This window comes from Camellia sinensis, chromosome 1, assembly GCF_055761805.1.
Source record: "Camellia sinensis isolate YWXY chromosome 1, ASM5576180v1, whole genome shotgun sequence".
Taxonomy (NCBI): domain Eukaryota; kingdom Viridiplantae; phylum Streptophyta; class Magnoliopsida; order Ericales; family Theaceae; genus Camellia; species Camellia sinensis.
The window spans coordinates 170,966,155-170,994,059 of record NC_138961.1 but is presented as its reverse complement, the minus strand read 5'-3'; positions in this window follow the sequence as shown (position 1 = coordinate 170,994,059).

Sequence of the window (27,905 nt, the reverse complement as noted above, 5' to 3'; positions counted from 1 at the left end):
GCTTAATTCATGACCTTCCCCTCTCATACCTAAGTTCCTGATCCGAGACACTTTGGTGATAACGAATAAGTGGCCTATGACACGAGTCTCGAGTTTCCTAAATTTTCTAAAAATATTTAGGTGGCGACTCTATATTTGGCGAAGCAGTCTATTTTTTCCATTTTGATTCAAAATCGATTTTCCAAAAAGAATTGCCTGATTTGGACTCATTTGTGTTTATCTATTTCACTTGTGGAATCAGATTCAGAACCACGGGTGTCCAAACTGTAGGGCTAGTCGTATCCGAAAGGAGCACGAAAAGCAAGCTACAGTTTCTAGCGACTCTGTTGGGGAATTTAGAGAACTTGACTCAAACTTCATGATGTGAAATTTTATCTACAATTATATGTTCTTTGCATTGTATTTGCATTGGTGCGCTTAAGTCATTGTGTTTGCCATCTGCTATTCCTAGACAGTTTGCCGGAGGCTCGCCCAAAAGGCTGACTGGTCGCGGGCTCTGCCATGTTGGGAACAAAACCTTTGGATCTGGGCTACTGTTGTACCACTTGATCATCTTTTTATTTCTCGGTGTTAGGTGTGAGAGGTATATTAGGTAGTCTTGCTAAGGTACCCCTCTTTGACCATTTGGCCTAGCTGCATGTAATAAGCCATAGTGACTGTTCTAAATTAGGACATGATGCTCATCTGTGTGCAGGATTGCGTGAAACCGCTTGATTGAAATAGTGAAACCCTAGTTCATGCCAAATACTAGGAGAGTGTAACCCTACCACCTCATAGGAGTGTTTTGTCTCTTTCTTAACTGGTATATGCTTTACGGTGAAACTATATAAGAATGTGCATATCAGTTGCCAGGTTGTATCTGTTTTGGGGCAAGATTCAATGTGAAGTACAGTCCTACAACTTTGAGTATGTCTGTGTTGATACCATCTTAGTTGAGGTGCTGTGCGGTTTTTTATTATTGTTCTGTTCTTCATTTTCTTTTGCTAGGTAGTTAAAAACCATAGCTTCAGAAAGTTCAGATATCCCCCAAGTACTCTGGACCCAAGTCGAAAGACTTTGCAAGGCCGAGGATCTTGTTCGAGGATAACCCATGTTTATCTCACTCTCACCGATTACAAGACGGAGAACCAGACAGAGTTCGCTAGTTCAATTCTTACAACAATCACCTCTCAGCTCACTTGTGTTCAATCCGATTCAAGAGCAGTCATTCACTTCCAGCCCGATTCAAAACCAGTCACATTTTCCAATGGCATAGTATCCCCTAGCCAATATGGAGGAACTACTACTCCATCTGCAACAAACAGTTAAGACCCTATAGCATGATGTGGCCTATCAGGCCGAGGTTACAGCTCATTAGGCCGAGGTCATAACTAGGCTATAACAACAATAACCACAGTCGGTTGCGGCCTCTGCATCCCATGCACCCACCATAGCTATTCCTGTGCCCAGTGTCACTGCTAATATTGCTAATACTCAAGATCCATAAAACCAGGGTAACCCGATTTTTCTAGTCCAAACAAAGCCAATCCCAACACAAGCTTCCAAAGCCCCGGTTTATCAGACCGAGGCTCCGTTCGAGTTTGAGGATGACCCAACTGCACTCAAGGTCAACAAATTAGAGAAACTATTCAAAAGAGCGCAAGGGGTTAATTCCATTCTAGACATAGAGAATGGATACACTGATTCCGCAGTTACAATGCCGGACCGATTTAAGATACTGCACATTGATCGTTTTGATGGTTCTGGGGATCTGATGGTTCACTTGTGACTGGTTTCAGATATCTTGCGGCCGATAGGCTTAACTAGACTACAAAAGCCGTCTCTCCTTGGTCACACCATGTCGGGTATAGCAGCTATTTGGTATGCTAAATTGAAAGATTAGGTCAAACAAAATTGAAAGGAGATGGCCGAAGCCTTCATTACTCAGTACTCTTACAATACGCAGATTGAGGTCACAACTCGTGATCTCGAGGCAACACGCCAAGAGCCGAAGGAGGGTTTCTTTGAATTTGTGACAAGATGGAGAGCTAAAGCCTTGATGATAACCACGAGGCCTTCCGAGAAAGACCAGATCAGAATGGTCGTCCGGAACCTGCATGGCAAGTTGTAGAAAATGATTGTGCTCCCATTGTTTACGTTTATAGAACTCCATGAAATGGGAGTGCAAATAGAAGATGCCATGAAGCAGGGGCTTATTACAGATGAGTAGGAGCTGGCAAAAAGGCCGTTTGTTCGTAGTTCCAGTATTGCTAGTGGTAGTACAGCTGCGAGGCCATCGGATGTGAGTGTTGCCACCGCGAAAAAAAATTGCTGACCCCTTTGCCAATACAGGATCACAAACATCATCCAACCCTACCCGACCCCAGAGGACTTTTAACCAGCTATACATGACCCTTTCTAAAGCCATGCAAGTGTTGATAAAAAAAAGGCACCTTAAACCCTTAGAACCTCGTCCACTCCTCGACCCTCTTCTATCCAAGCATAATCCTATGAAGTACTGTGCTTTTCACCAACAGCATGGTCATGACACTGACCAGTGCTATCGTTTGTGTCATGAGATTCAGGATCTCATTGACAACAAGGTTATCGTTCCACCTCAGAAACCATATATAATCACAAATCCACTTCCAGTCCTTAATTAAGTCCCCCCACCCCAAAACCTTAACCTTATCCATAGACTGGCCATCTCTTATGACCCCAGCATATATATTACCTCCTCCTACCTACCGAAACCAATACTGTTCATTCCTGAGGGCACAAATCTGTGCATGATGGGCGCATTTAATCCATAACCTAAGCCTCACAATGTGGTGGCAATACCTATGGTAAAGGAGGGTCTGGCCTTAAAGGGAGGTATTGGCATGTCGTCGGAGTGTCCCTTGGACTTGTTTGAAAAGGACTATGATCCAAGTTGCTATATTGCGCCAACCAGCCAAACCAAGCCTAAATTGGCACTACCAATCTCGACAGACATCAATGTAGTCAGGAAGGACGGCTGGAGCCAGGGGTTGGATGATTTGGTAGATCTCGAAGAAGATTTGGACAATTTGCAGTTCTTTGATGAGCATGATCAGGGAGACGTACAGATCGGGTGGTTTGACCTGAACGGATCGACTGATAACACTGGATAGCTGAGTGATGAGCCAAACAAGGAAGAAGAAATTAGGATGAAATTAGAGGGAAAGGAAGCAAAGGTAGCTGCAGTGGCCATGAAGGTTGATAGGAAAGGAAAACTGCCGGAGGACACATGTGTTGGAAATCCAAGTCAAGAAGTAGGAGTTGTGAACACTGTAGATACTGAATAGGAAGCTGCATTGAGGCAGTTTAAGAGAGAAAGAGTTGAGGACAGCTAGAAAACTGCAACCACGTGTTGCCCTGAGAGGGGCACTTGTACTGTGTAGATGATTCAAGTAGAGCTGGACAACTGTTTTTCGACAACTGATGACGAGTGGTGGGACGACAATGATTTGTATTTGGCCCATACCGACAAAGATTGAGGAGGCTGTCTCCTAGATAATACATGGTATGTTGAGGAAATAGACCATTTTACCCACAGTGGACTGTACTTTAAACTGCCGCACCTAGATCAAGCAAAGGTGTCTGGAAAAGATAAAGAAGCCGAGAAACAGAAAGAGAAACAACTAGAAGAGGAGTTAGTACTAAAAAAACTCAAGAAAATCCAAGCTGATATCTCTATTTGGGACTCCTCATGGCCTCATGGGTGCATTGACAGGCAGTATTGTCGGCAATGGACAAGGCTAAATTGTCCGTTGATACTACACCCGAATAACTTGTGGGCCTGGGCTTTCCAGGTGGTGCCAAGCCAACGCTCACTTTCTCAGATAAAGAACTGTCACTAGAAGGCTCGGCTCACAACAAGCCGTTACACATATCTGTGGAATGTAGGGAGAAGTGGGTGCCGATGGTGTTGGTAGATACTGGTTTTGCTATTAATGTATGTCTGTCCCGTACTGCCTACGCAATTGGCCTTAAACCGGCAAACTTTATCCCCACAGCCTAAGTGATATGGGTGTATGACAATACAAGCAGAAAAGTCATGGGTACAGTTAAAGTACGAGTGCAGGTGGGCCCAACTGAGCAAGAGATCGAGTTTTACGTCCTGGATGTACCGGCTACCTTTAACCTGCTGTTAGGGGGGCCTTGGTTACATCACGTGAAGGCTGTGTCCTCCACTCTCCATCAAATGTTGAAGTACCCTTATGGGGGAGGAGTAACAATTATTTTTGGGAAATTATCCATTTATCCATCTGCCTCCGGAGGTGACTATGCCAATCCTAGAAATTAACCATGGCAATGAAGATGTATTCCTCTCGGGATTCACTCTAGCTGAAGCCCGGGAAGTACAAACCATTCTGACTATAGATGAAGGCATTACGTCAGTGCCCAATCCATATACTTTATGAACAAGCTACGGCATATTTCGGGAATGGGACTAGAGTGGATGTAAAGGTGTTGCAGCATCGGCAAAGGTGCTACACAACTCGTATATCTTTGGACTGGGCTATGTGCCCACCAAAGAGGACTAGATAAGGAAGGGAGAAGCGATGAGGGGCAAAGTCAAGGCCAAGAGAGCTAGGAAGCGTTATGAGCTCGTCCACAGGCCAATCTGGGGGATGCTCAACGACCGTTTTGTTTGAGAGGGAGAGGATTTCCCTTTTTATGGCTTTCCTGAACCTTGGGTAAATTTCTTAAAGAAGCACGTCCCCGGATTCGAGATTTTCTTTGATCTGCAGCTGTAGAACAGGGATAAAGAAGGGGCTGAACCAAGCATCAAAGCTAGCTAGAGCATGAAGATGACTCAGACAACAAGAAGGTTGAAGTAGGGGCAACATTGGTCAATCTCCTAACAGATCCTATGGTCGACCTAGAGAACTTGGGGGATAACTTTACTGTCTCCATGATTGGGGAAGAACCGAGTGTGGTCCTAATCTCTGGAATTTTGAATGTATCGAGGGCATCGCGTCTTACTTGGCAGCTGGAGGGAGGCTTTCTTTCCAATTCTGTATCGGGTGATGAGCCAGAATCTGATTCCATTGAGTCTATGGGGTCGGGATCAGATTCGAGTTCTTTGGGGTTTGGGTCTGGTATTTCTAGGGATAGTAACCTAGATACCAAAGTCTTGTCTAGGTCTTCATTCCTCTTTTCTTTTGAATCTGTAACCGAAGATCTGAACCTTTTAAATAAGAACTCTGCGGATTCTGTGTACTTTTCCGTGCCAGTTATTTATTGCATTGACCAAAATTTTTAGAATTTTAATGAAAACGAAGAGGAAAAAATTCCTTTGGCTTTGAAAAACTTGATTAATTGAGAGGAGGAAAGGTTTGTTAAGCCATGTCTTGATGAAATCATTGCCATTAATGTGGGTACTGAGAATGATCCATGCTTCGTCCAGATCGAGTCCACGTTGTCTTCGAAGGAACGCGAGCATTTATCGCTTTATTAAAAGATTTCAAAGATGTTTTCGCGTGGTCCTACGAAGACATACTTGGAATTGATCTTGAGATTGTATAGTATCGGATCCCTCTCGACCTTGAGGCTCGACCAGTCAAGCAGAAGCTGCGCAAAATTCGTCCGGATTGGGTGCTGAAAATTAAGGAAGAGGTCACCAAGTAGATTGATGCAGGATTCTTGTTAGTATTCGAGTATCTAACCTGGTTGGCCAATATCGTCCCAGTGCCGAAAAAGGATGGCAGAATCCGGGTTTGTGTTGACTTTCGGGACTTGAATAGAGCTAGCCCGAAGGATGACTTTCCACTGCCGCATATTGATGAGCTGGTAGATTTCACTGCAGGCTATGCATTGCTTTCCTTTATGGATGGGTTTTCTGGGTACAACCAGATTCTGATGGCACCGAAGGACCAGGAAAAAACAGCTTTCACCATAACATGGGGTACGTACTGCTACCGAATCAGGCCGTTTGGGTTAAAAAATGCTAGGGCTACCTATCAGAGGGCTGCGATCACCATTTTGTATGATATGATCCAGACAGCGGTTGAGGTGTACGTGGACGACATGATCGTCAAATCTAAAGGGCGAGAAGGCCACTACACCGCACTGGAAAAATTCTTTTAACGGATTAGGGAATATAGATTGAGGTTAAACTCGCAAAAATGCACCTTCGGCGTAAGGACAGGGAAAATGTTAGAGTTTCTGATCACACATAGGGGAATTGAAGTAGATCCTTCCAAAATCAAGGCCATCCTAGAAATGCGACCACCAAGGACTGAAAAGGAAGTGCACGGCTTTTTCGGTAAAATGCAATTCATAAGACGGTTTATGTCCAAATTAACCTCGACTTGTGAACCACTCTTTGGTCTCTTGAAGAAAGGAAAGAAGTTCCAATGGGACGATTGATGTCAGTTTGCCTTTGAGCAGATTAAGCAATACCTCCAGAATTCGCCTGTGTTGTTACCACCAGAGCCGGGGAAACCTTTGATTATGTATTTGTTGGTGACGGATTTGACCATGGGGTGCATGTTAGCTCAAGAATATGATGATATGGTAGAGAAGGCCATCTATTACTTGAGCAAGAAGATGCTAGACTATGAAACCCACTATACTCCCATGGAAAAAGCTTGCTTAGCCTTGGTATGGGCTACCAGGAAGTTGAGGCACTACTTGTTAGCTCACTCCATAATCTTGGTTTCGAGATTAGATCCCATCAAATATCTCTTTGAGAAACTAGTACTTACGCGTAAGCTAGCTTGTTAGCTGTTTCTTCTCTCCAAATTTGATCTCAAATATGTTACGCACAAGTTCGTTAAAGGAAAAGCTGTAGAGAAATTCCTAGCAGACCACTCGATAGAAGGAGATGAGGCAGTGGAATACTTGTTCCCAGATGAAGACATTCTGCAAGTTGAAGAGGAAACTTGGACTATGTACTTTGACGGGGCATCTAATCAGTTTGATTATGGGATAGGTGTGTTGCTGATAGCACCCGAAGATTCCCATATACCCTTAGCCTTCAAACTCCGGTTCAAGGTGTCCAACAACGAAGCAGAATATGAAGCGTGTATTGCTGGTTTGGAAGCTGCCCTAGAACTAGGGGCAATAAGGTTGGATGTCATTGTGGACTCAAAACCGGTTGTCTCTCAAGTAAACGGAGACTGGAGAGTCAAAAAAGAGAAGATGAAGGTTTACCATCAGGCCCTAGATATGCTGATTCCAAGGTTTAAAAAACTAACATTCACATACTTGCTAAGTGAGAACAACCGGTTCGCTGATGCACTGGTAATTCTATTTTCTATGGTAGACATCCCGTTAGAAGTGAAGATACGTCTAATTATTATCGAACAGAAATACACGCTGGCTTATAAGACTATTGCCGCAATAGATGAGGTACAAGACAAGAACCACTAGTATTACGATACTTGGAACTTTCTAGAAAAGGAGATGTATCTATGAAGGGCAAATGCCAAGGACAAACGGGAAATATGGCGTCTGGCCATCTAATTTATCATCTGCAGGGGTAAGCTATATAAAAGAGAGATCATCTGGGAATGCACAAGCTGTGTGTTAAAGAGGAGGAATCCAAGTGCCTCATTGAGGCTATCCATGGAGGAGAGTGTGGGGCACACATAAATAGTGTGATGCTAGCCCAGAAAACCCTAAGACAAGGTTATTATAGGTCAACCATGGAGGAGGATTGCATTGGTTTTGTATGGTGATGCCACAAATGTCAAATTCATGTGAATCACATGAACATACGATCGTCTAAGCTTTACAACATGACTTTACCATGGCCTTTCTCAGTCTGGGGAATCGACGTTATCGGTGTTGTCTCGCCAAAGGGGTCAAATAGGCACGAGTTTATTCTGGTGGCGATTGACTACTTCACAAAGTGTGTGGAAGCTCAGTCTTATGCTGTGTTGGAAGCATCACATATAGCCAAATTCATCAGAAATAACATTATCTACTAGTATGGAACTCCGAATGAGATCATATCAGATAACGACTTACACTTCAAGAAAGAGGTGGTGGATTTGCTTGAGAAATACAACGTGGCTTTTCATAAGTTATTGACATACAGACCACAGACCACAGTCCAATGGAGCAGTTGAGGCTGCCAACAAGAATATCAAGAACATCTTGCGGAAGATGGTGGAAACCTACAAGGACTGGCCGAATAAACTGCCATTTGCGCTCTGGGGCTACAGAACCTTAATCCGAACATCTACAGGGGCAACTCCTTATTTGCTCGTCTATGGGATGGAGACTATTTTACCAATTGAAATTGAAGTGCTGTCGCTGCGAGTTATGGCCGAGTGTTAGATAGCAGAGGCGGACTGGCAACAGAGTAGATTTGAGGAGTTAATGTTGTTTGATGAGAGAAAACTAAGGGCATTATATGATGTCCAGGGCTACCAATGCTGAAATGTTAGGGCTTTTAATAAGAAAGTTAAGTCCAGGAATCTTAAGGAAGGGGACACGGTACTGAAAGACAACCGAACTCTCATTCATGACCCTAGGGGCAAGTTTACACTTAATTGGATTGGTCCTTATATCATCAAGTCAATCTGGTCAGGAGAGGCGATTATTCTCATGGACTTGGATGGCTTGGAATTTTCACAGCCGATCAATATGGACAAGTTTAAGAAATAATATCCCTAAGAGGCTCGCTAGGCCAAAAATCCAGAAAAAGGCGACCTAGGCAAAAGTTAGAGCGCAAAAAGAGAGAGTTGACACTCGAGTGAACTGAACCGAAGTACGTAAGGCTTGATTCCCATCTTTGGGATACGTAGGCAACTTCATCTTGAAGTTCGGCCGTAACCATCTTTAATCCAACTGTCCTATTCGTTCATATTTGATCAGGCCATCTTTCCCATTATCAATTAGCTCGGTTGTGTGATCTTTATGTTGGCAGAAGAGTCGATATGGCAGATGTAGCTATGGGCAGTTGTGATCTACTGATTTGGGCTATACATCTCGAGGGTTGATTCCGTGCGTGTCAAGTAGTGATCCTTTCCGAAAATGGTTTTGAAAAGTTTTAATAAAAGTTGATTTTGTTCAAAATTTTACCTTTTTACAACTTGGATCATTTTGGGACCAAGAGGAAAAATTTTTAGTGCCCGCAACATTAATTCCATTGATTTCAGCGCAAGTACATTCTCCAACTCTAAATCAAGTTGCTTTTACATCATAAAACTTGAAAAGAAAGGTCAAAGCAATAAACTAGGGGCATAGATAAGTCAGGTGGTTCTTTGTCCTCTGCTCGTGCTAGCGGAAATCTCTGCAGGCATAGTTGGCCCAACTTGTGCTTTGTCCTCTAGCCAAGCCAAACACTCACCAGAAAGGGCATAACTGAAGTTAGGAGTAGGGGTCAGAAGCTCTCTCGTCCTCCAAGTAGTGAGGTACCAAGGCAAGTGTGAACCGCAAACTGGGAATGAAGGCATGTATTCTACCTCTTCTTTTGGACATGTATGATCATGTCCAAACTGGCGTCTGATCTAAAAGGGGAAATAGAACACACAGTGTGTGAGGCCAATCAACTGTATACCCGGCTGATGGGACATGCTGTAGCTCATATCAGTCAAATTAAGCCAGGGGCAACGCCAAGTTATGTTAACTGCAGATCTACTGCACATCCAGTTGCACCATTACCCTTTGAAGGGAAGTCCATTAGCCTTTGGCAGAAAAAGTAAGCTCTGGCCAAGTACTCGAGGCAAGGGTCCACTACTTTTAGCTTATCTATGAGCCATACCTGGGAAGGGATGAAAAATAAGAGAGATTAAAGAATAGTGAGATGTACGTTGAGAGAAAAGTAAGAAAAAAAGTTTAGAGATGAAAATAGAGAGTGAGTGCCCAGTGATGTGAGGAATCATAAATAAGAAAAGGTGGGAAACAATACTTGAAAAAGCAGCGGACTCCCTGCAAATCGGGTAGTCTCTCGCCGATGAAAGGAATCCAAACTCATCAGGATCTTGGCCAGTGCTAAACCAATGCAGCTCTTACCCTCTTTCAGGCATTGGGTCACCTCAATCAGCCTAATGTTGGCTCCGCCGCAATTAGGGACAAGAAGGATGTGTGTAAGTAAGCATAATCAAAGGTCATGCTGCCGATAACCCCGCCACAGGAGGTCGCCTCTATCTCCAGTGATGGAAAACTGATGAATCAAACCTGGGATGTCCAACTCCCCATCGTGAGCCAATGATCGAGCCTCATGCAAAGTGAGCCCACACATCCCTTCCAAAGCCTGGGCATGGCCAAAATGGGGCTGAGGCATGATTTCTTCGTTGCTCCGAGATTCTATCAATGCCTGAAATTCTTCGAGCGTCAGATACATTTCTTGTGATCTGAAGTGAAATATATAGGTGATCGGGTTCCAACATCGAGCAGCGGCCTGGAGGAACGGAAAATAAATCGAAGTACGACCCAAAGAAAAAAAAGCGTTTAGGCCAAAACTGTAAAAGTTCACATTTTCCGAGCCTTCCAAAGTGGCTATCCAGTGTCAAAGCCTATTGATGAGCATCATCTCTATCTTGAGAGTAAAATACCAAAGACTTGCTATTCTACCAGAAAAATAGCATGGGAGCACCAGTTATAGAGTTTGAGAAGAGACAGTGCATGACAAGTGGATCTCACTAACTGACCTTATTTTTAGGCCCGACCGTGCCTCATTAAAGCCCGACTATTCCTATTTGGACCCGGCCAGGTCTAAATGTTGGCCAGAAAGAGCAGATTGCAGAAAAAAGGACAGGCTTTTGCCCTGGTGCACTACAACTGTATTTGAGTTTTGTTTTGTTTGTATCGAGTGTCTTTTTAGTGTTTTCGAGTTGTTTTCATTGTACTTTTCTGTTATCGAGTTGTAGTTTGCATTTTCTCCTATTGTGGGTTGTTATCCGATCCAAGAATGAATGCAAGAGTAGCTATTTGCAATTTTAAAGTCTTGTACAAAGTTACCCTGCAAAGGTTACGCCATTTGTCACACATTATGTAAATAGATAATTTCAAAATCTTCTTTTTTATAAACTGGTGTGTCCAACCCCGATCATTGTTTACAAAGACCAAAAACAAAAGAAACTTCATCAAAAAAAAAAACAAACAAACAAACAAAATACATAGGTCTATCTGAAGCTACAGAGTTCCTAATTACAAAGCAAAAAAAAAAAAAAACAAAGAAAATCAGTAATCCATCATAGCTCTCTTCATCTTCAATTGTGGAGGGTTTGTATCACTGTCATCACTAGGGCTGCTAGACTGCATATCCACCTCCTCCTCCCCTCCTTGGGGGTCGTGTACTCTTTAAAGGACTCCTTGAAGGGTGAGCGCTGTCTCATTCAGCCTCTCCCTTGATCAACCCCTCATCTGCCTTTTACTGGGCCCCCGTCTCTGTCTCCTAGCCAGAGGAGGTCCTACAGGTGCAGCTGGTGCTAGCTCAAGATGAAAAAAAGAATACAGATATCAGATAAGACCAACAGAATTATAAGCGAGATTGTAATGACTGTAAACTAGGGGCAAAATGTATCTCGATCCTGTGGGTGGCTAGAGCAGTCTACCTCCTCCGTACCATCAGGAGCAGTCCATCAATTGTCCGGATGAGGTCATCCACATATCCCGCATGTACCTGCAAAAGATTTGAGAATATGAAACAAGATAATGGTGCACAATGGGTAGAAAGTAAGCATAGTGGACAACAAGTAATAAAGCATAGTGGACATAAAATGAGAAAGTACAGTGGGTAGACATATAAAGAAGTGTGTACTTACTTGACGTTGGGAGCGATCACTAATCTGTGATCCCTCTCCGCAATGTGCTCAAAGGGGATTTGCTCAATCATCCTGCCTGGTCGCATATATACAACCTCAGTAGGAATCACCGGAAACCCAGGGATGGGAGCTGTAGCAAGAATCTCTCTAGCGGTAGTGGCAGCAGCAGCAACCTCGAGAATGGCGCAAATCACACCCTAGGTAAGAGGCGCCATTACCTGAGTCTGTAAGAAGGTAGTGAAGTCGCCGGGCTCATGGTACTGGTCACTGTCCTCTCCCTGCATGAGGCGATTGATCTGGGGTTCGTCGTGGAGGTCATCAACTATCCTCATACCAAAATGAGGAGGATGTGGGACGTCAAGATTGGCCTGGCCTCGAGTTTGGAAAATGAATCGTTCCTCCAAATAGTACGCCCTGCCGAATGGGCCCTCAAATAAGATCTGCATGGTGAAGGCCTCCCATGCAGTAGTATAAGTCACCCTCGCTGCCTGAGGGATGCCCACTCATGGGTGTTAGTCAACTTGTGAGCAGAAGGTGCAAGGCAGTAATCAAATATTAGGAGCTTAAACAACAGTATGGAAACAGCAAAATGTACAGACTAGTATTTTGTTACCTGATCCGCGGTGATAGTGTCAAAGAAACGGGGGAAGTAAGGGAAGTCTCGGTCTATGCGGCGGCGCCGCTTGAATCAGGAGTTGTATTACCGAGAGTGGGGTATTGACAACTCAATTGGCCTCATTGGGACCGGAATTAAGGAGATGAAATACATGTAAACCCATAGCTACAAGTAGAAAAACATGAATGAAGTAAATGAGCAGAGATAAACAGAAAATGCAAAGCAAAAATGAGCAAGGGATGCAAAGCTAAACAGAAAAGTAAGTGTGAGGTGTACCTTCCAAACTCTCCAATAGCCGCCAAGTGAATCCGCCTTGCAGCGGGATATGAAGCTCATGTAATAGTATAGGGTGGCCAAGCTGGCACCACCCCAATCATACTTTGCCACTTGTGGTAGGTGCACGAGTGCGCCCAGGAGGTATAGCCCTACGGTATTTTCCCTCTTCGCAAATAAGGTAGTATCGATGAGATATATGAGAAGCCCCCGCTGGGGTATACCGTAGGTGAAGTGATCTAGGAGTTATAGACACCCCATTTTTAGCCGTCATCAAGACTTGGACGTCATCGTTTGAACACTCGATGGTTTTGTATGCTCGTGTTCGTTTTGAGTGCTTAAAGTTCTTGGCCGAGCGCCTTGCCTTTGAGCCTCTAAACTTGTTTGTTTTGTGCTTGGTTGTGGACCAAGAGCTTGTTGTTTCAAGTCTAGAGGAGAGAGTGGCCTGTCGGCCATCCCCACAGTCTATCGGCCATGGCTTGTGCCTACCAGCCATCAGTGGTGGCTGGTCAGCCACATTGATGGCCAGTCGGCCACTAGTGGTGGCCGACGACCATTTTTCTCCTTTTTCAGATATTTGTTTGCCAGCTATGCCAATTGTTGTTCACTGAAGTGCATCTCCATACACGTGTATGAAGGGATGAATTCAAGCTTTAATCTTGATTTTCTATATATAGTGGGTGTCCTCCCCCATTTTGGAGGGTTAGAAAATTTGGATCAAATTTCTCTCTCTCTCTCTCTCTTCTTCTTTTGTGCCTTAAAGCCTTGTCTCTCTACACCTTTGTATATCAAGCCTTAACCAAACACTCTCACCTTTGAGCTGAGGTTCTTTAGGGTCTAATTTGAGCTTTGGAAGGAGGTTTGAGCCTGAAATTGTGGCTATTTAATGCTGTGCTTCAATAGGTATAAGACTCACCTTGTAAGCTTTGTTTTGACTACTTGTTTTGCCATCTTTTTACATTTTTTTTGAGTTGGTTTTCAATTGCAAAAAACTCTAATTTCATGGTTTAAAAATGGTGGTTTGAGTCTATTTTGTGTTAAAGGGTAGTCCACCCTTCTTGTTGCTTAATTATGTGAGCTTTTGTACCATCTTTTAGCATATTCAAATCAAACTTTTTGGGCCTTTAAACCACTAAAATTTAGAGTTATTTCAGTGGCAAAAATCTCATTTTGAAGTCCAAAATTGAAGGAGGTAGCCTCCCCTCCCTGTGTCTTGTTTGCATGCCTAGATAGCTTAACATGTGAGCATGTTTTTCTAGCATTTTGTACCTTAATCTCAGCATGTTTTTGCTACTGTTTTGACTGGTTTCAGCTCTGTTTTGAGCTGGTTTGGTCCTTTGAAGCTTGTATTGTGTGGTTGTAGTGCAATCTCTTTCACTAGCTTAGTGTTTTAGGCTTTTAAACATGAATTGCATGAGTTACTTGCATGTTTTAGTGTCATTTTGCACTCCATTTTAGCACTGAAATCTCTGTAATCTCCCTCTATTCTTCATTCTTTCATTTATTTTGAAAAGGGCTTTGAACCCCTTGTTGGCTTAAGTGTGGAACTGAGACACTTGTGCTTAATGGTTTTAATCCTCTTTTGAGGGTTTCTACTAACCAAAGGCATGAGGTCTCTTTCATGCTCAAGACACTTGTGGTTTAAGCCCTCTTTCCATTAGAAGACACTCACCTTTTGGACTAATCAATTAAAGAATGGATTGGTAATCTAAAATGAGTAAATAAAACATGACGAATAAAAGAGGCAAAATAAGCATCTTTCATGTTGTAGTGCATGTGTTCGGATCAGACGTTAATTTGAACACGAGAAAAATGGAAAGTTTCATACTCAAAGTGACGAAATGTGCCACTTTTCATAGTCACCATCACCCTTGGTCATACATGATAGGGTTGTGGTTTTGATTGAGTCTTGTTTTGCACTCATTAAGCTTGTACAAGCTTGGTTCTTTGGCCATCATGCATGAAAATGCTTGGTTGATAGCTTGAGAGCCAAGAGCTACACTCCTTTGAGCTTATGTGATGATAAGGATGGTAGCAGTACATACACTCCTTAAGAATACACTGCTTTGCCTCTATTTGCTCTCTGTTGCAGCAAAAAAGGGAAGTTCAGGGAAAGGGTGGCCGACCGGCCACCAATGGTAGCCGACAGCCACCATTGGTAGCCGACCGGCTAGAAATGAAATTTTGCACAAGTGTGTTCCTGAGTTGAAGCATAGATGTTCTGGGAGTTGGCAGCACTATTGGTGTTCAAGCAAGTGCAAACAAAGGTGTCCGATGGCAAGGTGGTGGATTTTCGGGAGGAAACCAACCAAGCATGCATACGTCCCTCGCCCTCGAGGCCATTTACTTGCTTTGTTTAATTAGTTAGTCGTAGCTAATTTATTCATACAAATGTTGTAATTAATTAGCTTAATTTGGTTTGTAATATTTGATTAGCTAGAATAGTTAATTAATTGTGTTGTAATAGCTTAGCTTAATTAGCGTAGCTAGTTAGCTTAGCTCTTATTCATTCGGATCCTCCTTCGCGAGGGCATAATGTTGTAATAAGTGTTCATGCGTGTGTGCATGTCTTCCAACCCCACGTATTTCTCCCTTTTATTTATCCGCTTTTGATAGTTAGGGACATGTTTCGATTGACATACCTTATGCTTGCATGTTTACATTATTCATTTGTCTTGCATGCATCGAGGCTTGACATATCATTCAATCTGCATAGCAATTTCAATACTTCTTTGAATACGGGTTTCAAAGCATGCTATCAAAGTGTTGCAAATGCCATATTAGTAGCCGAGCCTATTAATTTCATATTGCATGTGTTGCATTAGGCATCTTGTATAGTTAGGATCATGCATTTTTTCTAACTAGTTTTTGTTTTGGCTTGGAGTACTCGGTGAGTTTTATGCTTTAGCATACTTGCATGAGTATGATTACCATATTACTATGTTTCGCATGCTTGCTATGAGGCTATGTGCTTACTTGCTAAACTGCATGAATGCCTGTGGATGAAGGCTTTGTTGCTTGAATTGGAACGATTCAATGAATGTATGTTTTAAGCCCACCTTGCGAAGTGACAAATCATGTTTTAAGCCCACTTCATGGTGGCAAATTCAAACCATTTTCGCAAAACAAATATGACTTGAAATGTTCCAATTCTTGCGATGTAGTCTATACTTGTATGTGTGCGCATCACATAGTAATGTTAGCTAATAATCGAAACAGGAACACATAAGGTTTATAAAAGAACATATCATGTTTAGTAGAGGCTGATCTTTGATCGGGCGAGCGGGGGTGCTCATTTCATGACCTTCCCCCTTCGTACCTAAGTTCCCGAGCCGAGGCAACTTTGGTGATGACAGACACGTGGCCTTTGGCACGAGTCAGGGTTTCCTAAATTTCCCTAAAAAAATAAAATATTTAGGTGGCGACTCTGTAATCTGGCAAAGCAATCCAGTTTTGGCATTATTTGATCTAAAATCAATTTTCCAAAATGATTTGCTGGATTGTACTCTTTGGTATTTATCAGTTTCACATTGCACTTGTGAGACTGGAATCAGAACCACAGGTAGAGTCCGAACTGTGAGGCCTTCTTTTCAAACCCTTTTTCGAAAGGCGGGGGGTGCAAGAAAAAGGCGAGCCCACACAACTATATCGCACCATCCCGTGGTTAGTGGTGTCTGGGATTGCCCCGAGAAGCTGACGTTGTGCAGCCCTCCACTACATCATATTAGGATCAAATGGGATCGGGCCGCCAATCCCTACCCGCAAGTCGGTGAGCATCGAGAAATTGTACTGGGTCAGAGTCAGTTCCCCGATCTATAAGAAGTGAAATGAGTCTGTGGTGTCCCACCATCTCTCCACCAGGGCTCCATAGAGCAGTGGCCCAACCCTCATCTGCATGAGCCCTAAACAGAAAGGCCTGAAGCTGGCGGCATCGACTAGTGTGCGGACCTCCGCAGGAAAACTCTCATACCAGTGTTGGGGGCCGAATATGGATCCATAACCGCCAATCCTCCTGGCTATCACCTGTAGGTTGGGAATGTTATCAATATGTGCATGGCATTAATGGATAGTTTGCTTATGAGAGTCAAAATGTGTGCAAAATAAAGGAAAGATTGCTTACTGTGGAGGCATCGTCAGATAAGTGCTCTGCGGACTCTTGCAGCAAAATGTCCGCGTCAATCTTGAGGATAAGGCCCTCAATTCTCAAAATACCGCTAGAGGTCGGAGCATGTGTACGTGGCTGGTAGGTGGCCACATCAAATGGTATGTCCTTAAGGGGAAGTAGTGCGGTCCCAGGAATGTCCTCGACCTCTATATCTATACCTAGGATGACACCAATACCCACAATGGGGTCAAGAATGGGAACCTCATCACTAACCATAAAGGGGAAATGGGAAAATCCCAAAAAACCCCCAAACGTCTAAACCCTCAAAAAGAGAAAACGAAGAGAGAGTGAAAACTCAAAGGCAGAGAGGGAAAAGTGTGGGTAGATGTATGAAAACCTAGGAAAAAATAAGAAAAACCCTAAAACTCACCCAAATCAAGTTTTGTTCGGTTCAAAATGTAGAGGAGGAAAAAGAGTTTTACGGAAAACATTCGCGAGGGTTTGTGGGTTTTGCTAAAATAGGAAAAATATAGAGAGAGAGGAGGCTTAGAGAGGGAGGGAGTGATTTTAGATATGAGTATGTGTGAAATGAGGGCTAGGTCTTGTTTTAAACAACTGTGGCTCGCGGATTGACCATTTTGCTCCGCTGCCATTATCGCGACTTGGTCAGCCCCATTGGAGCCCAGTTGCCCGGCTAGCCCCTAATGCAACCCAGTGTTGTTTTCTTTTTTTTACTCAGTTTGTTTTAGTATTGGGCCTTGCTTTGAATTTAAAAAAAAAAACAGTGAAAAAAAAAACACACAAAAACAGAAAAGAAAAGAAAAAAACAGTGAAAAGAAAAAAGAAGAAAAAGAAAACAGAATAAAAGAGGAGAAGAAAACAATTTTGCTCCTTTTGTGTGTTTTGATTATTTCATTTGTTTTGTTCAAATTACATTCGGTTTGTTATTATTATCGTTATCTTTAGCCTATTTCTAGAAAAGGAAAAAAATCGACAAACTTGTTTACACATTTCTCATTCGAGCTTCGCTTTGATTGTTTTGGGTTTGCGTGTCTTTGTTTTCAACTCTTTGTAAATTTGCATTTCAACTTAGCACCTTGAATTGGGTTATCTCCTTGAATTCATTCTCTGGGGCCTTCTAATCTCGTTGTGTCAAGTTTGGGAATTTTTTTGATCTTTTGTTGACTCGATTTCCTTCCCTCGCGTGAGACGCGTTAGGATTGTTCAATTCGGGGTTAAAAACAACACGTGTGCCTGTTGTTCACACCACCTTTCCTCCTCTCACGTGAAATGCGCTAGGATTGTTAAATTTGGTTAAAAACAATAGGTGCGCCTGTTGTTCACACCACATTTCCTCCTCTCGCGTGAGACGCGTTAGGATTGTTCAATTCAGTTAAAAACAACAGGTGCACCTGTTGTTCACACCACCTTTCCTCCTCTCGTGTGAGATGCATTAGGATTGTTCAATTCAGTTAAAAAACAACAGGTGCACCTGTTGTTCACACCACCTTTCCTCCTCTTGTGTGGGAAGCGTTAGGATTGTTCAATTCGGTTAAAAACAACAAGTGTGCCTGTTGTTCACACCCCCTTTCCTCTTTTTACGTGAGTCACATTAGGTTGTTGTTCCCAAGTTAAAAACATCAGGTGTTCCTATTGTTCACACCACCCGTTCCTCCTTTTGTGTGAGCGACGTTAAGTTGTTGTTCCTCAGTTAAAAATAGCAGGTGTTCCTGTTGTTCACACCACATTTTCTCTTTGGTTAAAAATGTCAGGTGCGCCTGGTGTTCACATTGTCTTTCCTCTCTTCGTGTGAGACGCGCTCGGAGTTGTTTTCCTTGGTTAAAAATATCAGGTGCTGTAGACGTGCCCGAACGTCCCGGCTCCACACGCGAAAAATGGCACGAAATCCATTTTGTTCATTAGCTACTACAGTTTGGACTCAATGTCGCGGTTTTGAATCTAATCTCACAAAATGCAATGCAAGACCGATAAATCACCAAAGAGTCCAAATCCAGCAAATTGTTTTGGAAAACTGATTTTTAAAGAAGTGTCAAACATGGACTGCTTTGCCAGATACAGAGTCGCCACCTAAATATTTTATTTTGGGGGATTTAGGAAACCCTGACTCGTGCCTAAGGCCACGTGTCCATCATCACCAAAGTTGCCTCGGCTCGGGAACTTGGGTACGAGAGGGAAAGGTCATGCAATGAGCACCCCCGCTTGCCCGATCAAAAGATCGGCCTGTACTAAGCATGATATTTTGTTTTTGAAAATACATGTGTTCTTATTCCGGTTTATTAGCTAGAATTACTATGTGATGCGCACAACATATAAGTATAGACTAGATCGCCTAAGTTGGAACAAAACATCTCATGTTTGTTTGTTTGAAAAATGGTTTGAAGGTGCTACTCGCAAGTAGGCTAAGACATGAATTTGCCACCTTTGAATGGGCTTAGAAAACAAGATTTCGCCACTCTCAAGTGGGCTTAAAACTCGCATTTCAATGAATTGTTCCAATTCAAGTAATCCAACCTTCACCCACATGCATTCAGGCAGTTAAATCACATAAGCAGTTAGCCTAATGGCAACACTCATACTCATGCAAGGATGCTAAAGCGTAAAAGTTTACCTAGTACTCCGAGCCAAAACAACAACTAGTTAGAAGTCATGCATGATCCTAGTTTATGTTAAGATGGCTAATGCAACACATGCAAAATGCAACTAGAAATAGGCTCGACTATTCTAAGATGACATATGAAATGCAACAATTGATACATGTATTCAAATTGGAATTGAAATAAAATGCGGTTAGTATGATGCTCCGGGCCCGGTGCATGCAAGACAGATGAATGAATGCAAACATGCAAGCATAAGGATGCTAATCAAAATATGACCTAGAACTAACCATCGTAAGTGGTTAAGTAAAATGGAGAAAGATGTGAGGTTGGAAGACATTCACACACTCACGCACACTTATTACAAAATTTGCCCTCTCGATAGAGGGTCTGAATAAATAATACAAGCTAGCTACGCTAAGCTAAACAACTAATCTAATAATCTAATTAGACTAATTATTACAACACCAAATTGAAATTTAGCTAACACTAAGCTAATTAAGAATTTACAACAATGAATTGAATTAGCTAACATATTTAACTAATTAATTACAAATTAACTAACTATACAAAGCGGTTAAAATGGCCTCGAGAAGAGGGACACATGCATGCTCGGTCGGCCTCGCTCAGAAATCCGTTGCCATGCCTTATGTTGCCTCTGTTTGCACTGTTCTGCACCTCTGAAAACTGTACAAATCTCTGTGATGCTTTTGAACCACCTCATGGACATCCTGAGAGGCCATCGGCCAAGGGAAAAGGGTAATTGACCACTTTTGAGTCCATCGGCCAAAAATTGTTAGTCGATTGGCACTCCAGATAGCCGATCGGCCATCTCTTCCTGCAGATTGCTCCTTTTGCTGCAACAGAGTACAAACAGAGGCATGACAATATATTTGTAAGAAAATGTTGTTCAACGACACCCCTTATCATGTTTGAGACTCAAAGGAGTGTAGTGCTCGACTCTTGAGCCATTAATCACGCATTTCGATGCATGTAGCCAAAGAGGCCGAGTTGCACAATTCAATGTGAATGAAATGCACAAAAACACATAATTGCCTTAAACTCTATCACGTTTGATCAAGAGGGTCGACGACCGAGGATTGAGGCACGTTTCATCACTTCAAGTATGAAACGTCCCTCGTTCCTCGTGTTTGGTTCAACACCCAAACCAAACACAATGCCATGCATGCAACATGGAGAAGCTATGCAATACAACATAAGCATGCCAAATGCAATGTGACTCAAGCATGCGCAATGCAATGCAACCTAAAACATGCAAACATGTAATGTAATAAGCAACATGTAAACATGTAATGTAATAAGCATGCAACAACAATGCCAACAACAAGCATGCGACAACATGCAATCTAACAAGTATGCAACGATATGCAAGATGGATAAGCATGCAACAACATGCAAAGATGGACTTAAACCAAAATGGGTAGACCTCAGCCATGCCCAAATCAGTGGCCAAAGCGATGAATTGATGACATGAAATGCAAGACAAGCATACATGCCAATTGGCCCAAGAATTAAGGCATGAAGATACCAACTCCTAAGAGCACTTAAAGAGTGAAAAGTGTGGACAAGTGACAATACTATAGGCCCTGAAATTAAGCATGGAATGATGCCAAATCAACTAAACAATGCAAGTATAGTATATTAAGAGGCTCTAAGCTCAAGGTTAGCAAAAGGACTTAAACCATGGCCATGCAAAGCATGCCTCAAAGGACCAAGGGCAACCAAAACAGTCCCAAGGCAGGTCAACACAAGACCAAAAGCATGCTTGGACCTAGCCAACACAAGCTAGAACAAAAGACCAAAAGCATGAAGCATGCAAGGCTAACAAAGGGGTGTTACACTACACCTATCAAACCCAAACATGGCATGACTTAACCAATAAAAAAAACAGAATTATGGCATGTCAAAATAAGCCCAACAAACCACTGAGATGGCATCCCAAAAGCTTAAGCAAAGAGGCATGCAAAATGACCCACTCTTAAGACATAAAACACCAACTCTTCAAAACATCAAAAGGGTGGCAAATGCAAGTGTATGGCTACACTACATGGACTGAAATCACATATGAAATGATGCCAAATCATGAAAATGGTCTAAGCAATGCATGCTAATGACTTGGACACTCAAAGCTAACAAGCTAGATTGAACGAAGGCTATACAAAATAGTGCATGCATGACTAAAACAACATGAAACAGAGCTCAAACATGGTAAAACATGACTAAAAGCTTCTTTGAGTCGAGCCAAAACATGCAAGAATGATGATCTAAACACAAGATGTATGTTAAGGCGATAGAGAGGATTACACTACAAGTGCATGGTGCATGTAAGAGGTTATCAAACCAACCTTCGACAAAGGTGAAGCATGCTAAAATAACACCAAAAAGTTGCTAAAATGGAACCAAAACATGCTACCATTATGAGCTATTTATACTAGCATACAAGACACAAGGAGAGGGGGGTGTCCCTCTCCTATTTAAGACTCCAAAACCACCTTTCCACCACTGATTTCAGTGGTGAGAAGGTCAAAACAAGGTGGTCCCAAAGCTCAAAAAGAAAGGCACAAAACAAGGCCAAACAAGGCCTAAGAGGGGGTAAACTACCCCCAACACAAAAGTGACCTTAAACAAACATCACAAGCATGAAAAATCAGAACTTTTTGTAGTTTAGAGTTAAGCTTAAAACAATATGCAAGTAGGTCTAAAAGCTTAAGCCAAAATAAGGGATCAAAAGGTAATTGACTTACCCTTGAAGAACACATTCAAGAACACAACTCTAGCAGCTTTTCTGAGTTCAAACCAACCCAAAAACACTAAAATCAATTCCTCAGCACCTCAGCAACAAAAGGATGGTGTTCTAGTAGGTGTTTGTGTGCAATAGTGTGAAGATTTTACACTTTTGAGCACAAACAAAGGTAAATGAAGAGAGAGAGGTAGAATATATAGAGAGATACAACTTCTGTATCAAATTCTCAGACCCTCTGCAAAGGGAGGAGAGGCTCCCTTCTTATAGAATTTCAATTCTCAAGCTTGTTGAACAAGCTTGAGTCTTGAATGCAATCCCTCTATACACGTGTATGGAGGATGAGAATTGTGCTCACCAGCTGTCACAGGTGGCACAAAATATCTGCAAAAAGTAGATGGAAAGGTCGCAACTCAAAAATATGGTCGATCGACCAAAAAGAGTGCCGATCGGCCACCACTTATGGCCGATGGCAAGAAAACATGGCCGATGGCACAATGCCTTAGCCGATGGGTTGCAAGGATGGCTAACAAGTCACCCTCTTTCCTCAGAAACAAAACCACAAGTCCTTGGTCCACAACCAAGCACAAAACAAACAAGTTGAGAGATCCTAAGGCAAGGCGCGCAGTCGAGACCTTCGGGAACTCAAAATGAACACGAGCATGGATGATCATCCAGTGTTCAAACAATGACGTCCAAGTCTTGAGGACGGTCAAAAATGGGGTGTCTATAGGTCCGCCTCGTCTTTCCTTCCTTCACGTGACGTGCTCGGAGTTGTTTTTCTCAGTTCAGAACATCAGGTGCTCCTAGTGTTCACACCATCCTCCACCCCCTTTGCGTGAGACACAGATTGGCTTGGAGCTTTTCACCCTTCCTACGTGAGACGTAGTTAGGCCTTCATTTTCTTACATCCTTTCTACATGAGATGTAGTTTGGTTTGTACTTTCTTTGTCCCTTTCACATGAGACGTGTATGTTTACTCACTTCTTTCCGTGTGAAACACGGCTGGATTTGTTTTGCTTTGATTTATGCTTTTGTTCAATGTTGCATTCTTGTTTTGATTATAGCATTGTTTCATTGCTTGTTATTGCTATTCAAATGTTTCATTGCATTGTTTCATTGCATGATCATAAGTTTTTTTATGCATGTCATTTTTCATTTTGCCTCTGAACTACGCAAGTTTGTATCTTGATCGATTTTCTTGCCCAAGTCTTACGGCCTCGTCAAATAGGTCGTCTCGCGTCATTTTATAACTTTAATCTCTGTCAAAGAGGGGCAACTATAGACACCCCATTTTTTACCACTGTAAAACTCAGGCGCTTTGTCTTGTGCACTTGATGATGAAAGTTACATTGTGCGGGATTCGAATGCTCAATGAAGGACTCTAAGGTTGAGCTTTGAAACAGTCCCAACACTTTCCTATTTACCTTGTTTATATTTCAGAGGTCCATTTTTGAACATTGTGCCACCCTACACTAAGCTTGAAACAGAGAAACATGGTAGTACATTGGGGCCCGGCCATGCCTCATTGGGAGCCGGCCATGGCCATTTGGGATCGGCTGTGCCTTGGTGGAAATAAACACTGTTCTGGGCGAGAGCCCTCTAGCTGTCAATTTTTGAAGATATTTTCGACCTATTTTGCTTAAATTCTATAAATACGAGCATATATCTCTGTTTTGAGGGTTGAACAATTTCCAAAGAACCTATACACTTACTTGAGAGCTTCTTCTCCTTGTGCAAGCCATCTTTGAGCAAGCTTGCCATCTTTGAACTATAGCTATACACCATACACACCCACACACCTTAACCTTGGAGCCTTGTTTGAGCCTTGAGAATCACAATTCAAGCTTGAGAGTGTGTTTGGACCAAATTTGATTCACAACAAGAGCTTGTCCTCTTTAAGAGGTATAAGTTTACCATCTTTTCTCTTGCTTTCATTTCTGTCTCTTACTATCAATTTCTTGTATCTTTGTATTGTTTTAAATCCATTTCAAGAACTAGAACTTGGGTTTGAATAGCTACCAAAAGTAGAAGGGTTTAATACCCTTTCTTGCACCTTACTTCATAGCTCATACCTTTGTCTTTACATTCCTTTTTCTTGAGTCTTCAAACTGATTTTCAAACTTCAAAAAAGGCTAAAAAACATGGTTTGAGATCTCAAAAATGGCGGGGCTAGCCACCTCTCCTTGCTCTTGTTCACTAGCCTTGTGATTCCTTGTTGTTTCCTATCTTTTTAGTACTCTTTAAACATCATTCTAGTCACTGGTTTTTACATATTAGGGGCTGTTTAGACTTGTTTTAATTCATTTAACTGGTTTATGCTTTGAATACTTTGCCTATCATGTTGTAAGTCCTCATGGCTTTGCTTGTTTAGGCCTTAGACATCAAGCCATTTGAGTTGATTGCTTTTGTTTGCTTGGTTTTCATATTAAGAGTCTCATTCTTAATCTTGCACAATCATGTCTACAATCTCCCTCTTTTTTTTTTGTTTTTTGTTTGAGAGTTGTCTTAAAAGATTCATGGTTATTCAATGCATGGGAAAGAGACCTGTGCTTAGTGGCTTAACCTCTTCAGAGGTTCATCGTCAGGGCATAGTCCTTCTTTCATGCCTCGGATCACTTCTAGTTTGACATTTCTTCTCTTATAGTGGACTTAACCATCACTTTGGACAAATTGATTAAAGAATGGAAATGACTAATAAAATGGGCTTAAAACCAATGAAACCGACGTAAAGAAAATGAGTAAGATTGTATGGATTCGGCCGGACGTTATGCTAAGTCCATAGTGTCAAGAGTTCTCACGCACCAATTCATGATGTGTTGATGAAACTTGAAGCGTTTCTATCTCCCTCTTTGAGCTTACTTCATGATTGGAGGGAGGAGTGGTTATTTATTGCATTTATTAATTTTTGTCCAATTGTCTCCGAAATCATCAAGCGATCAACTTGCTTATTGATGGTTTTGGAACCCACTTCATTCTTCTCTTGAGCCTCTCCATGATAGAGAAGAGCAGAAGGGACAAACAGTGCCTAGAAAGGCTCTGTCTGCACTATTTTCACCTTAGAGCACAAAAAGAAGGTTTTGCATGAAATCACCGGCCTTGTTTGGGCCCGGCCAGGCCTCATTGGGGGCCGACCGGGCACCAATGTTTGGTAAACAATGTGTTTTTGCAAAAACAAAGAGCAGTGGCTGAAGGTGAAACAGGACAGATTCTAAGGAAGGCAGACATAGCTGCTTCTGAAAACAGTCACGTGCACGCAATCCTTGTGCATCTTTGTTTATCAATGTTGTAAATTAATGTCCTCATTATTGTTACAATTAATTAATTACCGTTGTAGTTAACATTGTTGTAATTATTATTAATGTTTATTTGTAATTGTCATAGTTAGTTAACCTAGCTAGTTAGTTTTATTGTTCATCCTTATTGTAATAAATTAGATAGCTAGTTAATTATTTCGTACTCATTAGCTTAATTCCTTTATTTGGTTTTGTAATAGTTAGTTTATTTTAGACACTTGGACATTCATTCGGACCCTCTTGCATGGGGGCAAAAAGTGTACTAAGTGTGTATGTTTTCCAACCCCCTTTCTTTCTCCCTTTTGTTTCTTTGCTTATGATGGTAGAATAGAGCATCATGTTTTAATTAGCATTTTTCATGTCCAAAGTATCAATTTGTCTTGCACACATCAAAGCTCGATTCATCATTCTAACAAAGCACTATCATTGCTTAACTTCTTCGAATACGCGCTTAGATCACATACTATCAAATTGCTTCAAATACCATGTTAGTAGCCGAGCCCGTTAATTGCATGATTATATGTATCACATTAGTCATATTGTATTATTTAGGAGCATGTATGTTTTCTAATTATTTTGCTTTGTTTGGCTTGCCTTGGAGTACTAGGTGAACACTTATTGCTCTAGCATGTTGCATTGTATGTGATTGTTGCCATGCCAAGCATGTTTTCCATGAGGCTACGTGCTTAATTGATATACCTGTTTGAATGCTGGTGGATGGAGGCTAATTGCTTGAATTGGGATGATTTGATTAATGTGTATATGAGCTCACTTTTTCAAAGTGGTATATATTCAAAACAATTTTCAAATAAACATGAAATCAAAGTGTTCCAATTTTTATAAATTAGTCTATACTTGTGTACGTCACATAGTAATGCTAGCCTAAAATAATTGAAACAGGAGCATATAATGTAGATAAGAATCACATCATGATTAGTAGAGGCCAATTTTTGATTGGGCGAGTGGAGTGCTCAATTCATGACCTTCCCCTTTCGTACCTAAGTTCCCGAGCCAAGACACGTTGGTGATGACGGATAAGTGGCCTTTGGCATAAGTCTCGGATTTCCTAAATTTTCTAAAAATATTTAGGTGGCGACTCTGTATCTGGCAAAATAGTTTATTTTTGCCATTTTGATTCAAAATCGATTTTCCAAAAAAAATTGCCGGATTTGGATTTATTTGTGTTTATCTATTTCATATTGCATTTATGGAATTAGATTTAGAACTATGGGACTCCAAACTATAGGGCTAGTCATATTCAAAAGGAGCACGAAAAGCAAGCTACAGTCACTTCTGGGAAAAGAGAGGAAGGCTTACCGAGCGGTGGTGAGGCCAAGCTGGGGGCCGAACTGACCCTTGGAGCTGACGTAGAAAATGGCGGTGGTGTAACAGAGGAGGGAGCGACCGATCTGGTTGAGACCGTGAATGTGGAGCGAAGATTTTTTTTATTTATTTTTGTGTGTAATCGGGCTACGAGCCCCACCTTTTGTAATCGTGCTTATGAATGAAAATCTATAACTTTTTGCTCACTTCATGCAATTATCTTCTTAATTTTACTACTTTGTCTGATTGAGTAGAATATTAACTTTTATTACTTGCTTGAAAATGGATCCAAGTTTGAAATGCAAACTCTTTTCCTGCCGAGCTAATTTTTGATCGGTAGTTGGATTTCCATTTGGGATAACTCCAACTCCTACATACTGAGCAATTTTTTCGCTCGGATGGAACAATATAAGTTTGGAAGACAACTTCCTACTTGATGAACCAAACCAGTTCATAGTTGGGGAAGCACGAACTCTTTCCCCGGTTAGCAAATTTGGCTTGGGGAGACGAGCAAAATTAGCTCGGTTTAGATTGTTAAAGTTGGGGAAAACACTAACTCTCCTCCCAGCGAGCAAAATCAATTTGAGGAGAGATGAGCAAAATCAATTTGAGGAGAGATGAGCAAAAATCAGCTTGGTTTAAATTACGAAAGTTGGAGAAAACACCAACTTTCTCGTCGGTAAGCAAAGTCAGCTCGGGGAGACAAGCAAAATAAGCTCAGATTAAATGACCAAAATTGGGGAAAACACCAATTTTCTTTTCGGCCAACAAAATCAGTTCGGGGAGAGATGAGCGAAATCAGCTTAATTTTAAATTTCAAGTTGGGCAAAACACCAACTCTTTTTTCGACGAGCGAATTCAACTTGGGGATAGACGAGCAAAATCAGCTCGATTTTTAATTACAAAAGTTGGGCAAAACACCAACTTTCTGTCCGGTGGGCTAAATTAGCTTAGGGGGAGTTGCCCCTAGTGCCCAGTTGTACAACGCAAGACTTTAATTCAAAGAGTTTACACAAAATGTCATAATACAAGGCAAAATAGAAGGATTCTTTTCATTGCTCACCAAGTATTAATACAGTGTCTAAAGAAGAACCAATAGACTATATTGAACAAAAATGTATGCTACGTAAGAGGGAAGGAATTACAATTTAGAAGTAAAATAGCTTGAGGTTGGCTGCGTTCCATGGTCT